The sequence below is a fragment of the Camellia sinensis genome, chromosome 3, assembly GCF_055761805.1.
Source record: "Camellia sinensis isolate YWXY chromosome 3, ASM5576180v1, whole genome shotgun sequence".
Classification (NCBI taxonomy): domain Eukaryota; kingdom Viridiplantae; phylum Streptophyta; class Magnoliopsida; order Ericales; family Theaceae; genus Camellia; species Camellia sinensis.
Genome location: NC_138963.1, coordinates 223,064,775 through 223,083,101, shown reverse-complemented (window position 1 = coordinate 223,083,101; position 18,327 = coordinate 223,064,775). Strand labels below are relative to the sequence as shown.

The 18,327-nt window shown below is 39.5% G+C and overlaps 1 pseudogene; it reads right to left on the bottom strand.

Moving 5' to 3' along the window:
* Positions 1-7,680: 7,680 nt before the first annotated feature.
* LOC114289789 (histidine kinase 5-like) lies at positions 7,681-17,863 on the bottom strand (annotated as a pseudogene).
* Positions 17,864-18,327: the final 464 nt, after the last annotated feature.

Below are 18,327 nucleotides of genomic sequence, written 5' to 3'. Positions count from 1 at the left end.
CCGGGCACGGGAAACGAGGTGCATTTCGTACTCCGAGTGACGGCATGTATCTCAATTCCCCAGTCACCGACACTCCGGATCACCCATGATGGAGTTAGGTCTTATTGTGTTTTCATGTGCATTCATTCCATATTGAATTGTGCAAATCGACTCCTCGGCCATCATGCATCGAGATGTGTGATTGGTGGCACGAGGATCGAGGCATGCATACATTTGTAGAAATGCATTGCTATGCCCCTTTCCTGCTCTCTGTTGCAGCAAATCAAGAATCAGCGATCTTCCGAAGCTTGGCACGCATTTCAAGAACAGGTGCAAACAGAGGCTAATTGGGGCATCGTCATAGATTTCCGCGCAAAGGCAACCCGGGCATGCATCATTCATCAGAAGCAAGGCAGTCCCTGGCTTGCACGCCAGTTTTACAGCTTTCTTAGTTAATTTGTTAATTAATTAGGAATTTGTACATTATTTGGACTGTAATATTTGAACTGTACTATTCTTTCATTTCGGAACTGTATTATTTATTCGGACCCTCTGCACGAGGGCACAACTGTAATAAGTGTGCGTGTGTGTGTTGTATGTCTTCCAACCCCACGTCTTTCTCCCTTTTATTTACCTGCTTATGATGGTTAGATTAGGGCATGTTTAAATTAGCATACAGTATGACAGCATGTTTGCATCATTCATCTGTATTGCATACACCGGGCTCGGCGCATCATACTAACTGCATTGTACTTTCAATTCCAAATTGAATACATGTTAGTTGTAGCATTCCATATGCCATGTTTAGAATAGCCGAGCCTGCTATAGTTGCATTTTGCATGTGTTGCATTAGGCATTTCTGTATACTTAGGATCATGCATGATTTCTAATGTAAACTTCTGTTTTGGCTTGGAGTACTCGGTAAGTTTTATGCTTTAGCATCCTTGCATGCGTGTGAGTGACTGCCATGAATAGCATGCTTACCATGAGGCTAAATGCTTATGTGATATATCTGCCTGAATGCCTATGGGTGAAGGTTGGGTTGTTTAAATTGGAATAAATCATTGACTGTGAGTTTTAAGCCCACTAGATAGTGGCAAAACCATCTTTTTCTAAGCCCACCTGAGGGTGGCAAAATCTACATTTTAAGCCTACTTGCGAGTAGCAAACCATCTTTCAAATAAACAAGCATGAAATGTTTTGTTCCAATTCGGACGACCCAGTCTATACTTATATGCTGTGTACATCACATAGTAACCTAGGCTAATAACCGGAATAAGAACATACAATGTTTTCAAAAATAGATATCATGGTTAGTAGAGGCCGATCTTTGATCGGGCGAGCGGGGGTGCTCATGAAGTGACCTTCCCCAATCGTACCCAAGTTCCCGAGCCGAGGCAACTTTGGTGATGACGGACACATGGCCTTAGGAAAACGAGTCAGGGTTTCCTAAATTTCCCCAAAATAAAATATTTAGGTGGCGACTCTGTATCTGGCAAAGCAGTCCATGTTTGGCACTTCTTTCAAAAAAAAAATCTGTTTTTCTCAAAACGATTTGCCGGATTTGGACTCTTTGGTTCAGACTTAGAACCGTGACGAATTTGAGAGTCCTGAGCTATAGTGACCCCAAAATGAACGGAACGGGAGCTCGTTCCTCCCGGGGCGTTCGGGGACGTCTACAATTATATATTATTATGTGTAATTTTGTAAAATAATATAATTATTAAAAGTTTAGAGGTCAAAATATAAATAATAATAATATAGATAATATAAATAATAATAATAATGGGTGTGGTAGTAAAATAAATAATTTATTTTCTGTTGATATATAATAAAGTGTAATTTAATTAGAAATTAATTAATTTATATAATTATATTAAAATATTGGGTCAAAAGGTAATTATCTTAAATATCTATCAAGGATAAGGATAAATCTATATAATTATGAATTAAATCTGAGTGAAAGCGACGTCTGAGCCACGTGGAGGCCACGTACTCGTCTCTACTCCCTATAAAAGGAGGAGGCGTCCACTGGAAGAGAGGAAAGAAAAGAAAGAAGAAAGGAAAAGAAGAAGAAAGAAAGAAAGAAAAAGAAAGAAGAAAGAGAGAAAGAAAGGAAAGAAAAGAAGAGAGGAAGAAGGAAAGAGTAGTGGCAGGTGAAAAGGTCTTTAACAGTTAAAAGAAATAGTGAGGTATTAAAGTTAATGTGAGTTATATTATACCTTGAGTCACAAAAATGTATTTTACGTATGTTTTAACTTACCAAAACCTGTTTTATACAAGTTATGTTTTTAATAAAAGTTATGTTTTATAAAAGTTTCAGTTACGTGGTTTTATTTCTGAACCCTATTTGCTCAAAAGGAAACCCATGGATATGTCTGTTTATATTTTAAAGAATATTTGGCTATGACCTTATATAAAATTATATTTTGTAAGTATGTAGTGACCCTCATTCCTCACCTTAGCCTCGGGCATGAGCATTTGTATAATCTTGTTTTGCTAAGTTGCAGTAGTGAATTTTCTTGACTTGTCTTAACTAGAATGAGATTTTTGTCTTGGTTTGTACTTATGTGAAATTTACTTGTTGAGTCTTGTTCTTTTCCGGTGAGTCTAGCCGAGGTCACCTTAAAGCCAGAACCACCTTTACCTTCGTCCTGGCATATTGGCCGAGATGTCATTTTCTAGGCCGAGGTGTATCACCAAGGCCGAGAGGTGTATCATCTAGGTCGAGATGTTATCCTTGAACCCAAGTGATCTTGTTCCGGATTGGTGCGACCTAGACCGAGGTGTGGCACATCTAGGCCGAGGTGTGGCACAGCTAGGCCAAGTGTTGTCCGTCCTAGCCGGGATCATAGATACCTCACCTACCGGAGCTGATGTTTTCACCCGATGTCAGTACCTTGTCAGAGTGCCATGCCGCTTTACTTGTTAAACACCCTTTCGCCATACTTTGTCTGGTCTATCAACCACCTTTTCGGGGAGAACCAACCAGCCGTTGCCACGTGTCCGAGCTGAGTGTTAAATCAGGCAGCAGTGAGTAGAACCTATCATTTTGTATCATATCTTTGCCTTGAGAGAGAGAAGCTCTAGAAGGAAGAAGGAGTTTTAGAGTGAAGGAGTGGATCTTCGAGCTTGATTCTTAGAGATCTAACCGTTAGATTCGTGTATTAAGGTTAGATTCTTGACCTACTCTTGTTGTTCTTGTTAATCATCTAGCTGCATTGCATGATCGAACCTGATTTGCAAGCCATGCATTGATTGAAAGTTTGGTTTTAGAAAGAGAAAGTGGTATTCATGTGTTCTTAAATAAAAGCCTTGTTTGATTCGAAAGTTTGCATTAAGATTCATGCTTTTGTGTTTGTTTTCATAAGATCTTCGAGTATGGGTACCCAGGTCCATGTTTTTAAATTCATAGCATGAAGTTCTAGATTTCGTAGTAACAAGTTAAGATTGAGCATTCATGTGTTTCATGTTCTTCATGTTCTTCAGCAGAGGGAAACCCAGATTTTCCCGACTTCATTTCCTTGAGCGTGGCCACCGGGACCACACCTTGGCAAGAAGGTGGGGACCTCGGCAATAGCCTGGTTGGTACCCAGCATGTTTTTCCCGAGAGGAGAAATAGTGTTTTGTCTTGGTTCGACTTAGCTTTGAAGGAATGCCGAGAACATTTGCATCCGTGTAAAGCCTGTTTGAAAGTGCATTCAATAGACTTTGCCATGTGTTTGTAGGACTTGGACTCTCGCTTGACCCCGACGTTGAAGAACTATGTGAGTGGTATTTTTGATAAAGCTACGTTATAAAGTTTTGATAAAGTTTTGCTTTGTTTTGTTTTGAAAAGTATTTGCTAAGCATGAATGACTATCCCCATTTGTGTATCAAGTATTAGCTTTGATCTTGAGAACCTTGAAAGTCCGTACGTGCTAGGGGACTATAAGCATTTGTAGCACAATCTTGAAAGTCCGTACGTGCTAGGGGACTATAAGCATTTGTGGCACAATCTTTGTTAATGTCACCCATGAAACTTGAAAGACTTTGATTGATGAAGCTCGATAGATTTGTTAGATGAACTCGATTTATCCCACGTTTGTCATAAGCTATGATTATGCATTGTTTTGTTAAAGATCTCGGATGTCTTACATGCAAACCCTTTATTACTTGTACCATTCACTGAGTATCCAAGCTCACCCTCTCTATATATATGTAGGTGATGAGCAAGAAGGCGATGAGGCCTAGATGTGTTGCCGATATGTTTTCGGATGTGTTTGCCGACGTGTCTCAGGTTCGTATTTTTGTAACATCTTGAAGATCATGCTTCTCAGCTTATATTTCATTGTGTTTTGTATATGTCGGCTTGAGAAGCCTTTTGGTCAAGATGTATTTTTGTACTTCCTTTTGTTGTATTAAAGCTATGTAATGATGTATGCCATTCCATTTAACTTATGCACTGCTCTTATGGACTACTTAGTTTTGAATTTATTGCTTCCGCATTTGTAAGCCCCATATGTATACTCTGTTTGTGTGTGAATTTTGAGAGTTGGGCTTCGGTAATCTCGGATTACTAGCCATCACGACACCATTCTACTAGGGGCGGAATGGGGTCGTGACAAAGTACCACCACGGGAGTCCCACGCCTTTGGGGACTTAAATAACCATTGGCCTCTGTTTGGTTACTTTGTGGCCCTCTGATCCATTGACCTCTGTTCTGTGCGGAGCAAAGTGCTGTGCGGAGCTAAGTGCTGCACTATTGTGGGAGCCACCTCTAGAATCTGTACAAGCCACCTCTTGAATCTGTACCTCTGTTCTGTGCGGACCAAAGTGTTGTGCAGAACTAAGTGCTACACTATTGTGGGGGCCACCTCTAGAATCCGTACGAGCCACCTCTTGAATCCGTACCTCTGTTCTGACTGTCATTTCTGTGACCTCTGTTCTGTTCTGTTCTGTACCATGGTTATGATGATATATTTACATAATATCTGTATTTCAGTTTCTGCTACTTAAATGATTTCTGCTACTCAAATGATTTGTTTATGTAAATGTTTTGGCTACATAATTATCCATGGTTATTTCGTGCCCTTATACTCTTGGTATAATATTTCTTACTCTGCCATGTGCTTATATAGTTGTTTACCAATTTTCAGGAAATAATGCAATTCAGAAATAGCTTTTGGAAAGTCTTAGATGCGGGGCTGCGAAATAGACACACACAGCATTTTTATGATATTTTTCTATGTAAATATCAGTCTTTTGGGTCAATATATTTTGTAATAAAAATAGAAACTCCAATGATTATTTTCGTACCCTTATTTAAATATTACTTCCGCTTGCGTTTATTTCTTTGTTTAAGAATTGGCCGTAGGTAACCTCAGTTACTGGCCATCACGATGCTTAACCCTTGGGTACGGGGAGCGGGTCGTGACACCTTGAGCCCATCCAATGACCATTTTATTTCCAATATCAAAAAGGCAACCAAAAAATGCTTGTAAGAGAAACATACATAAAATCAGAAGCTCATGGTTAACAATAACATTAGTAAAAATAAACATATAATGATAAGCAATACAATCAATTGCCATAGAGTGTTATCAGTAAGAGTCCATCATATTAAAGACATGGAAAAAAATTGTAGGCATTGAGAGAGCACAATTTGGGCAAACCAATTGCCCAGACTCAAGCACTTTGGTTTCCTCCAATAGTCTAGGCCTCGAGAGCTTCTAGGGTCTTTTCTTAATTGCTGGGATTGCTTGACTTTCAGCTTTCATAATCTTTACTGTTGTGTTTGTGTATAAGCATAAGCATGTACTATTGAGGCGTTCCGATCCAAATGCCTCAATATGGGGAAAGATTGTGGAGCTAGCTAGACACTTTGACAACAAAGACCTATCTTCCCATACTTTCAAAAAGAGTGAACTGCGAGTCAAAAATGGTACTGACATTGTAGATAGTATGGGTGCACCACATGCCTCTCCTAATGTTCATGGCCCTTCAAGTCCGTCAAGCTTCTCACTCCATGCCACCCCTAATTGTACCTACCCACTAAGTCCATATACCTTTTCAAACCATACAGATGGGAATTTTGATTCTTCCGAAGGAACTCCTTCTTATGAATATGAAGATCCAATTTCGCAAGGGCAAACAGCGCAAGAGGTGGTGCCAGTCATTGAATTTGCTAATCCAAATCAGGATACACAGCAAGTTCCGAGTCCACAAATGAAGACCACTGATACTAATGTATGATGATGGCATTGCCATCTCTAATTGTATATTAACGTTAGAGTTGTACCTATGCATTCTAATTAAAATATAGTTAATAACCTAATTATATTATTCTTCCCTTGGCAATTGGTCCCGTTATTTCTTCTTCTTCTTTTTTCTTCTTCCTTTTATTATTATTATTATTATTATTATTATTATTATTATTATTATTATTATTATTATTATTATTATTATTATTTTAAGATTGTATATTGCAGCTGTATCCCCATGTTACATTATAACTTTCTATGAATCCTATGTAGAACGTTGTAACTCATTAATTTCCATGTAACGTCCAAACGCTCACAAATTAAATAATTCATAAACCGTCAGTAAGTTTTTTTTCTTCCCCCTCCTAAAATGTTTTAACCTTTTCATTTTATTTTCATATATTTCTTTTTTTATGTCAAAAATGAGAATCATATTTTTTTTATTTTTTTTTTTGGGTTGGATATAAGCATAACTTCTTTGATAAAATACTTTTAATTAATCATTAGACTATAGTAAGGTAAATCTGCATTTAAAGGCTTTGCTTACCTCTCATGCTGCATTTCGTTGGGAAATTTTACTGCCTTTTTTCTCATATTCTTACAAGGAGAACACACTATGAAAGAGTTGTTAGGAAAAAAAATCAAAAGATGATATTGATATACACACTACAAGAAATTGCATTTTTCGCAACGCAACAAAATATGTTGCTAAAAGGGAAAATTCATTGGCAAAGAGTTTTGCCGACACACAAAGCTACGTTGGCAACCCGTAGGCAAAAGTGAGTCGGCAAAAGTTTTTGCCGACGAAATTATCATTGCGTTGGTAAAAGTAATGCCTTTAGCGACGAACATAGTCGTCGATAAAAGCCTTCATCTATCGTCGGCAATTTACCTTGCGTCGGTAAAAGTCATTCAAATATGATGATTGTGTGGCACTTTTCGCGACACAAATTTGCATGGGCAAAAAATATACTTTTAGCAACAAAATATGCGTCGGCAAAAGTAAACTTTTGGCAATACATTTACGTCGGTAAATGTTGCCATTTGTCGACGATTTGTTTGTCGCTAAAGCTTTACTTTTGGCAACGACAAATTGGCATTGGCAAAAAATACACTTCTACAAACACAATATGAGTGGACAAAAGTAAACTTTTAGCGACACATTTACGTCGGTAAATGTTGCCATTTGCCAATGATTTGGTCATCGATAAAGCTTTACTTTTGGCAACAACAACAAATTGGCATTGGTAAAAAATACACTTTTAGCAACATAATATGAGTGGGCAAAAATATACTTTTAGCTATGAAAAATTGACGTCGTCGCCAAAAGTGCAATTTCTTGTAGTGACATGAGGTAACAGAGATCCTAAAGGCTGAGCAAAAGGCGATAGATTGATTACAAAACTTTTTCTAACACACATTTTCTTTCTATACGGATGCATACACTAATGAGATAAAATTAAAAATATTGGTCAAGGCATTCTTTCAACTTTTGAAAAGTAAATGGTTTTGAAATAAACGAGTCCATACCATTTGCAAAATACTTATCTGCACTCTCTGCCAATGCGTTTGCAGTCATCTGCAATTACACCACCAATATTCGTCAATGGATATACATACAAATACAAGGATATTCGTTATGAAGAAAAGTTACTAATTTTCGAAATGCTATTATTACTTGCAAATGTCAGATATGCATATATCTTGTCTTCCAAAATGACATTCATTGGACTCGTCTCAAATTTAACCATCCTTTTCTTTTATTTTCTTTTGTTAGTAATGACTTCCCGACATTTACTCTAAGTCAATGTAAACACATTAAATGTTGTATTGAGCAAGATTCTCATAAAGAACACTGGCTACACATGGAAAATAAGGATTCAAGTGCTTACAGCAATGATGGGCATCCTTTTTTTAGATGACTCAATTTTTTGATCATTTGGAGGCACAAATTGTTCAATTCCTACTTTCACTGCAGCATCCCAACTACTAGTTTCCTTAAAAGAACGAATTAGTCTTGTGGCTTGAAGGCCATCCATCACTGGCATGCATACATCCTGCACATGGTTACAGCTTCAATGTATTAGGATAAGACTACAAATCTATGTGACAATGTTCAGAAACATTTAAATGAGTTGCAAGGTTTGTTTATGCAATTAATCTAATTTCCAAGATAAACTCCTCCGAAAAGTTTTGCGAACATGTAAGTATATTAAGGAAGTTTTGGGATGGACATCTACATTGAACTATTGGCTTTGATGGACAAAAAACTACTAAAATTTTGGAGATCTAAAAAGGAATAAAAAGTAAAAGAGAAGGCAACTATAGGCTTTGATAATGAAGAAGAGAAAAGAAATAAGGCAATCAAAATGATGGAACAACTAGTGACAAACCATTTCACCTAGCAATGTAACAACCATTGGGATAAGCTCAAACACTATCTTGATCTTAAATTGAAGTCTAAAAAAGAAAAGGATATGCATAACAAGTGATTAAAATGGTAAGTTGGTAACTAAAATAATAACCATAATCGAAAACATTTTTTAATTCTAGGAAAATTACCATCAGAACGAGATCATAAGTACAGGACTGAACTGCACGTACAGCTTCAACTCCATTATTCACAACATCTATGGTATGGCCCAACTGCTTCATCATTGACCGTGTCACCATCACATTAATCTTGTTATCTTTCACAAGAAGGATCTATGTGAGTGATTTTCTAATCACACTACCCAACTCAGTAATCAGCTGGAGAGTACTGGCAGAATAGATGACACCTGGCTGACCTGTAACAGAAAGAGAAGATTCCGACGGTGGTTCATCCACCCGGGGGCACTCCGACGATCAAGTCAGTATATCTCTCAAAGATAATCAATAGTACTAAACTCACTATTCAGAATATAAATTGCGTACCTTAGACCCATGGGGGTGCCTCTCTTTTATAATTATTTCAATCCTTGTCCCACTAGAAGCCTAGCTTCAATGGACTCTTGCTCAGTGCTTATTCTAGACTTTCCAAGAGATAAAGATAAACTCCCTAAGAGTGTTATCCTTATCCATGCTAAAGTCCTTCATCGTTCTAGGACTCTTGTCCCTTATCCGCTTATCTCGGATTCCCATATCTTTGGAGATAACCTCGGCCTTGCCGAGATAACCTCGGCGTCATGACCTGGACACGTGGCACCTCGGCTGACACGTCGGCATCACCTTGGACACATGTTGGTACCTAGAAAATATATCCCCACAACTGTCCCTAGGTTCTATTACCTCGACATTTTGAGGTGATAGAACCTATATCGGTATTTCCTGCCAGTACATCGGCTTAAGCCAAGTTCATCACTATAGGCCGACATGTCTTTTTAAAGATCAAGAATTCCAAGAGCTCTTCTCACGTATATGAGCTATCGTTCACAACAACTCAACCATTCCTAGCCACGTACTTTCCTCTTACTGGATCGTGTCTGTGACGCGCTTCTAAATCGTCTCGTGCATGCGTGCACCGTCTGAAGCTCACATTGTTTTAGGCGCATTAATTTCGTTTGCCACCGTTTCAAGTTTTAACAAAAACTTTTTTCTCTCTTTTCGTCGTTTTACTTTTTTGTTCAATCCCTTAGCTTTTTCTTCTCTAGCTCTTTTCCTCAAATCCGCCATTGTTCAAGCTTTCTAAGTTCTGCAACTTGCTTCATTTACCACCTCCGGCGTGATTTCCACCGATCTTCTGCCTCTGCAACCGTCATCAGACTTCGGCAAATCCCATTCCGGCTTCCCTCTTTCTGGTAAGCCACTGTTCCTCCTTGTTTCTTATTTCTTGTTGCTTTTCAAGAAATTATGCTTCACCATTAGTTGCCATTGCTATTTTACTCAAGCAATTGATTTATGAATCATGTATCTGAGTGTGTTTATTTCACGATTTTGCTCTTGCTCACGTCTTGAATGCACACACTGTTCACAACTCTTCTGCACTTTTGCCACTGTTCTTGATAGTCCATCTTTGTTCTTGATTCTGAAGCACATCCTTGCTTTTCTGTTTTCCAGATTTTTGCGCCTTTAATCTTCGTTTCCACAGATATAGGTTTGGGATTTGCTGGTAGAACCCACGATTATTAGGAAAAACTGAAACTATTTTCGCAAATCCTTACCCAGCACATACTTTAGGTTTTTTGCCGAGGTCCCAATAACCCTTCTAAAACACCTTTATTCTGAAATCCAGTTCCTCCTAGCTAGGCCGATATCATGGGTATGTGGAAGCATAGGGTAGACACCCCGACAAAATTAGAATACTTTAGGCGAGAGTTTTCCATCCCTGTCAACATCCATCTGAGGTTGGCTGGGGATGACAACTCTATGATGCCCACAACTGACTCCATGCCCTTCCCTGTTATAGCCTTTATTGAGTGCGGACTCCGGCTTCCACTCAACATCTTTTTCCGCGAGCTAATCCACTACTATAAGTTGAACCCAATGCAACTTTCCATCAACTCATACCAAGTTATTAATGGTATCATAGCCTTAGCCAAACAAGAAAATGCTAGGATCACCTTAGCCGACATCCAGTACTGCTACACCATGTGTGGCCTCAAAAGAGATATGGGCTACGTTTGCTACCTCAAGCCAAGATCTACAGAGCACAAAATTGTAGCCGACCTCCCAGACTCCAACAAGGGAGCTGAAGATGACTACTTTATTACCTCGGGAAATTGGGAGTTCGCTCCAGATGAGAACCTCCATCTTTACCCTCTTCCTCAAACCATTTTTGTAGAGGGCAATGGTAAGAGCCCTGCGTCCATACTTTACTTGTTTGTTTCAAAGTCTTCGATACTCTTATTTGTTTCTAATGTCTGTTTTTCTTGCAGCTCTCCCTCAGCCACCCAAGGGCTTCCGTCAGTCTTTCTTTCCCAGTAAAGACTTGAAGAAACTTCTGAATTTGCCAGTCCACAAGAGAAAGGCCCTTCTGCTTCTCAACTTCATCCCCACGTATAAGTCGGCTCTTCCCAACGTCCCAAAAAAGAAGAAGAAAAGCCTTTCTCCACCTTCTGTCACAACTCCACAAGTCGCGTCCACACCTCGGACAGACCAAGGATCAACCTCTGATCTAGCTGAGCAGCCGTCAACCTCGACTCCATACCTGATCCCGATATCCCAATGACAACGCCGAATGTCATTGGAGGGAGGGATGAAACTTCAAACCTGATTCAACTTTGGAAAGGTCAAGAATGTCATTTATAAGTTGAAGAACTAAATTTTTGAAGATAACATGACACTCAATAATTGTCTTTGTTCCTTGTCAAGGTTTGTGGTGGAAAGAATCTTAGCCATGCTTACAACTCCTGATAGTGGGGATCTTATCTCATGAGACATGGTTGCCAGCATTTGTTTTGCTCGCATTGTTTCCTCTGCAAGAAGAATCAATTGGTAAAAAATGAATACCCTTTTTCTTCTAATGCTTATTCAAACCCACCAAGAATAAATCAAAGAGAAACCTATTATATGAATTGTTTTGTTTAGCTTTGTGTAGACGCGCCCGCGTGGGAGGCCTCGCGCTACAGTTCGGACTCTCGATTTGTGTCACGGTTCTTAATCTGAACCAAAGAGTCCAAATCTAGCAAATCGTTTTGAGAAAAAATAGATTTTTTTGAAAGTAGTGCCAAACATGGACTGCTTTGCCAGATACAGAGTCGCCACCTAAATATTTTAAAATGGGGAAATTTAGGAAACCCTGACTCGGTGCCGAAGGCCACATGTCCGTCATCACCGGAGTTGTCTCGGCTCGGGAGCTTGGGTACGATCGGGGAAGGTCAGCTATGAGCACCCCCTCTCGCCCGGTCCGAAGACCGGCCTCTACTAACCGTGATATCCAGTTTTGAAAACGTTATGTGTTCTTATTCCAATTATTAGCCTAGCATTACTATGTTATGCGCGCGGCAAACAAGTATAGACCAAATCGCCCAAATTGGAACAAAACATTTCATGTTTGTTTTGAAAATGGTTTGCTACTCGCAAGTAGGCTAAAATGCGGATTTTGCCACCCTCAAGTGGGCTTTTAGAAAAGATGATTTTGCCACTATCTAGTGGGCTTAAAACTCACAGTTTTAATGCATTATTCCAATTTAGGTAATTCAACCTCCATCCACAGGCATTCAAGCAGTTATATCACATAAGCAGCTAGCCTCATGGTGATCATGCTATCATGGCAACATTCACACGCATGCGATATGCTAAAGCATAAAAGCTTACCTAGTACTCCATGCCAAAACAGTAAACTAGTTAGCAAAAATGTGCGTGTCCTAGTTCATGTTAAATTGCCTAATGCAACACATACAAGATGCAATTTAGATAGGCTCGGTTAACCTAAGCATGGCATATGTAATGCGATCAACTAACAAGTACTCAACTTGGAATTGAAACATACAATATAGTTTGTATGATGTACCGAGCCCGGTGCATGTCAACAAATGCATGAATGCACGCATGCATAGCATAAGGTATGCTAAAATAAATATGCCCTAATCTATCATCATAAGCAGGTAAATAAAAGGGAAGAAAGAAGTGGAGGTTGGAAGACATGCACACACGCACCCACACTTATTACAAGTTTGCCCTCGCTCGGAGGGACCAAAATAATAATACAAATTAATTAACTACGCAAGCTAATTAAATATTACAAATTGCTTAATTAATTAACAAATTAACTAATCTAGGAAAACAGGTAAACCGCCTCGGGAAATGCGCCGCCATGCATAGGCTGCCTCTGTTTTCTTTCCTCTGCTCCTCTGAAGGCTACCAAAACCTCAGGAATGCTTCCTTGGACACTGAGGAGTGCCACCGGCTGAGTAGAATTGCCACCGGCAGTGTGGTGTAGTCACCGGCACAAGATGAATCCATCGGCTGCTTGTTTACTGCCGGTCGGCAATATATACTGCCGGTCGGCAAGGAATGTCTGCAGAACCTGCAATTGACAGCAACAGAGTGCAAAGAAAAGCATGGCAGCACAATTCAAGGCATATATGCACCATTCATGTCCCTTATCATGGTAACGACTCAAAGGGGCATGTGCCTCGATTCTCGGACCACCAATCGCGCATTTCCATGCATGATGGCCCAAGGAATCAAGTATGCAACTTTCATGTCAAATGAAATGCAAACCAATCAAACAAAGTAAAGCCCAACCTCTATCACATGATCAAGAGGCAAGGCATGCATGCCAATGCAATGCAACCTAGGCATACGAGCTAAGGATGCAACATGCCGATACAAGCAAACATGCAAGGTGAGCATGCAAATAAGCAAGGGATGGTCTTAAACATGAATTAGGCAGCTCTAGTTAGGCCCAAAACAGTGGCCATAATATGAAAATGAAGTCCTCGAAACGCGTGCACACGGGCACGCAAACCGAGGCAATGGCATATGCAATGCAATGGCTAAAACGGCATATAGAATGCAACATGGACTTATACTAACATGAGAGAGCCTCAGCCACACTCACATAAGAGGCCGATGGATGAAAATGAAGTGCCTCGAAATGCGTGCGCACGGACACGCAAACCGAGGCAATGGCATACGCAATGCAATGGCATGGAAATGATATGCAAACATGCCAATGGGATTTCAGCAGCAAAATGAGGGGCAAAACAGCCCCGAAATGAGGCGAAAGTACGCCCGATGCATGGAATTCCTCCCGAAATGCGAAATTAGGCACCCGAAATGGCTTACAGCTATACAAAGCATGCATAATATGGACATGGAGCATGAAGACAGAAGCAAAACAGCTTCAAAATAAGCATTTTTCTAGTACAAGTCATGGCCAAACAACAAGCAAAGATAGGGCAACAATGGCATGCAAAAATGGCCCTAAACATGAGGTTATGAAGCAACTCACGGATGCTAACTCCGAACAGGTTAGGGCCCTTCAACAACATTCAAGAGGGGCCCAAAATAAGACTATTTACAGTTTATGGCAGCCCCAAAAACAGTATACAAATATATTAGAAATGCAATGCAAAAATGAGGCTCAAAAGTGGCTATAACATGAGGTATACAAAACATTCACCAAACAGCCAAAGACCCTTAATAAAACATGTTAAGAAGGTCAAAATAAAGCCACTTTTAGTTCGGACCAAGGTCCAAAAACAGCAACATCAGGGGCTGCCAAGACATACAAAAATGGGACCAAAAAGAGGATATAAAGGGAAGTACAATATGGAAGTCCCAAAAAGTGTTGAGCCCTTCTTCAATGTTGAAGAGGGGCTCAAAATAAGCCTATTTTCAGTTTACATCAGGCTCTAAAACAGATCACACGCAAGACAAAAATTCTATGCAAGATTATGGCATTCAAGGAGGATATTGAAGCAAGTGCAAGCTACTGTCCTCAAACAGCAAGAGGTCCTCAATCAAACATGAAGAGGACCTCAAAATATGATGATTTGAAGTTTAGGTCGGAGCCCAAAAGTGCAAGCAACTACGGCTTAGATATAGGCCAAAAAAATGCGCAAAAGAGGGAAAATGAGACTCACCCTTGTAGAACCAAACTTTAGCAACCTTTGGACTGAGTTTGGGAGCTTTTAACCTCTGGAGGACAGCCTCAAGCTGCTGGAATGGGCGTTGGATGCCTTGTGCTATGAGTTGATGAAGAAATGGCCCAAGAACAAGGGTGTTTGATCACTATAACACTCCCAAATGTAGAGAGAGAGGGAGATATAGAGAGAGAGGGTGATATATATGTTATATGTATGTATTAGGTCTGGTTTTGCTGAACCAAAACAAAGGAGGAGGATGGCTTCCTTATATAGGCAATACTAAGCTTCCAAGACAAGCTTCAAAGGGTCAAAGGGGTTTAAAGGGGAGGTCAAGGCTTATTGGAGAAGCTTGGACAGCTGGTAGGCTTCTTGAGGAAGCCAAGATAAGGGGTCAAGGCTTCCTCAAGAAGCCTTGAGCAAAGGGTGCAAGAAAAGGGGCCAAAGGGTGTGCAAAGGCTCAAAATAGCCACATATATGCACGTGGAGTAGGGTCTGTGCATCCCAGCTGGCACAGCTGGAATCCACTCAATCTGCAGAATGCTCCGGAAGGTCGTCGGCTAGCAAAAATTGCCGGTCAGCACAATAAAGTGCCGGTCGGCACAATAAATGGCCGGTCGGTACAATAAATTGCCGGTCGGCACAAACAGAGTGCCGATGGGTGGCCGGTGAGGTCAAAAAAGTGCCGGTGTATGTCCAGATTGAAGCCCCAGAAGTTAGCTTTCCAATGGCGCAAACCTTGCATTAAAATTCCTTCTGTGCAAAAAGTTATGCCCTTTTCCGTGAAGCCGCGCAGATTCGATCCAACCGGGATGATGCCCGACTTCAACTGATCATATCTCCCCCACCCGGACTTGGCTCTAGGAGATTCTTGAGTGCAAAATGAAGCCCCGGAAGTAAGATTTCCGACGGTGGTGGCCCCATAGCTAAACTCCAAGTGTACAGATAGATAAGCCCGATTCAGCGAGGGCTGCTCGACTCGCTTCTACCCGGATTCATGCCGAACTTCTCCCAAACTAGTTTTCTCCTCTCCTTTCCTCTTTTCTTCAACTCCAAACTCCTAAACAAAGTGTTTTGAAGGATTTGCCTCTCTTCCAGCCGAAGAAATTGATTCTTTGCCCTGCACATTTCTCAAACACCGAGCAAACCATCAGTAGTGCCCAAGTCTTAAGGGCGGTCAAAAATGGGGTGTCTACACTTTGCCTCCTTGGCTTTTTGTACTGCTATTTCCTCTCGAAGTTTTGCCATCATTTCCCTTTTTCTCACCTGTCAAGTAATAAGGCACATATTGTATTTTTTGTTGTCATATTGCTTAAAGACCTATAAAACTTCTAAATTTTTTCTTTAAAACAAAAAAAAAAAGGAAGAATAAAAGGGCATGGTGACATTGAAGGAATCATATAACATAGGTCAAACCAAAACATTGAACATAAAAATTCAATATAATCTAGTCCAGCATTTGGACAGGACATATCATGAAAAATGAACTGTTTCTTTAACTTGTGATTCACAAAATCTGAATACTAAAGTCTTTCTTCTCTGATTCAGAAATACAACCATTGATTAGTACATAAGAAGAAAAGCTAATAAGATTTTCTTTTCAAAATGGTAGTCACAAATCAATTTATATTATTACATAGTGTTGAATTTAATTTTGAAGACCACCATGGCACTATACAGACTGCTGAATCTTGTAAATGAACTCACCTGATCAGTTACATCCATTCCCATGTAATTCACACCAATAGTATCCCCTGCATTGCTGAAGACAGGTTCAACATATATCAAAAATGTCTTTGACCCAAATAGTTCTGTCTTAAAAGTAATTTCCCTTTTTGCAGGTACCCCTCGTTCCAAAACTTCTCTTTTGAAGTCTTGAGATTCCTTTACACCAGCACTAGTGAATATCTCCACATCCGTTTTTCCTATAATGTCCTGAAAAATCAGTGAATTTGAGGAATGCATGTGCCAGATTCTGCAAACAGTGCTTTACAGAAATTACATGAATTACAAAAGTGAAAAAATCGATAAGAAAGGAAAAGTGCATATTGTCAGGTTTCACACCAGCACTGAAATAAAGGATACAACTTGTAGCAGAAAATAAAACCTCAGAATAAGAAAATCACTGGCAGTCAATTACCTCCTCGTGCAAACTCGGAAAGTGATTATAGATGAAACGCTACCGCAACTCTTTATCCTGAATGAAATGAAAATGAACGCTAAGATATAGATGATGAATTTTCAAGAAACTTATTGTAGATAATAAGAAACATTAAAATGACTGCAACAAAGTGGAGAAAATTTTAGTCAAGAACCACAGTTAGAACAAAATCTTATATCAGAGTTCATCCCCAAATAACTACCAGTTAAATATTGTGTCCATACTGAGTTGCATCCATATGCACTGATAGCATTGCGGCAAAGCAACAAGCTGAAGGATTTAAAATGAAATCTGTTCTAAATTACCTGATGGCCCATGACAACTGGTGCATTCTGAATAATGAAATGTAAGAAATTATCGACTCTTTTTAAAAGCTGGGACAATTCTTCCACTGGTGAAGCCCGTCTTTCCAAATTTTCTATGTTTTCCTGCAATTTCTCCGTAAGTATCTGCTCCCGCTGGTTACTAGCCTTCAACAATTTCTGTAAATGCATGGCCCTCTGCTTCCAATATATGACAGTGTCATACTAAGCTTCTATTTCTAGTCCTTTATTTTGAACAATATAGAAATTGGGCGTTTATCACCACTATAACTTTCTTCCTCAAAACGATATTCCTCAAAAATCTCCAATTGCTTGAGCTCAACCTCTTGCCTTTGTTTGCTCAGGTTGTCAAGCTCTTCTCTGAGAAGTCGATCAGCATTGGCCTGCTTATACTCCCAATTTTTTACAAGATGTGCCAACTGAGACAAGCCCTTCTCACTGTAATTGCTTAGCTCTGAAAGACGTTTGAAGTCAACTATAGTCTTTTCTTCAATGATTGTAACCTCCTCTAACATATCTTGATCTGCTCCAGGCCTTTCTATATTGAATTGCTTTCTAGCTTCATTTATATCTTCAGGCCACATTAAAGAGAGGACTTCAATGTCCATTTCTTCTACACTGTCGTTCTCCATTTCACAAGCCATTAATGTCACTTATGTATCACACCCAATTCAGGTGTCTAAGTGCCTTCAATGTAGGTGAACATCAAAATGATACTAAGCCATGCTTTTTTGCCTGTATATTTACATCTGAGCCAAGTTGAGGTTATCACTATTTAAAATTGAGTTCCACAAACCAGACTTAACAGAAAAATGGGCGAAGTGTGAACGCTTCACTGGACCTTCCTATCAAGAATAAGTTCCAAGTAAGATTGAAGCATGCAAGACATAAAGGTATAACCGTATTTTAAGAAGAAGGTAGGTAGGTAATCAAGTAATGCAACATAATCAAATTTTACTATTTGGAGAATCTTCTTAATTCAGCTCCTTTGGCCTTTTTATTTTTAGAATTGTTCAGTTAAAGATTATTAGGCTTAATTCTAGGCTACATCTTTGAGAAAACCTTGATTTCAACCATACAATTTTTTAACAAAAAATATATTTTTTTTT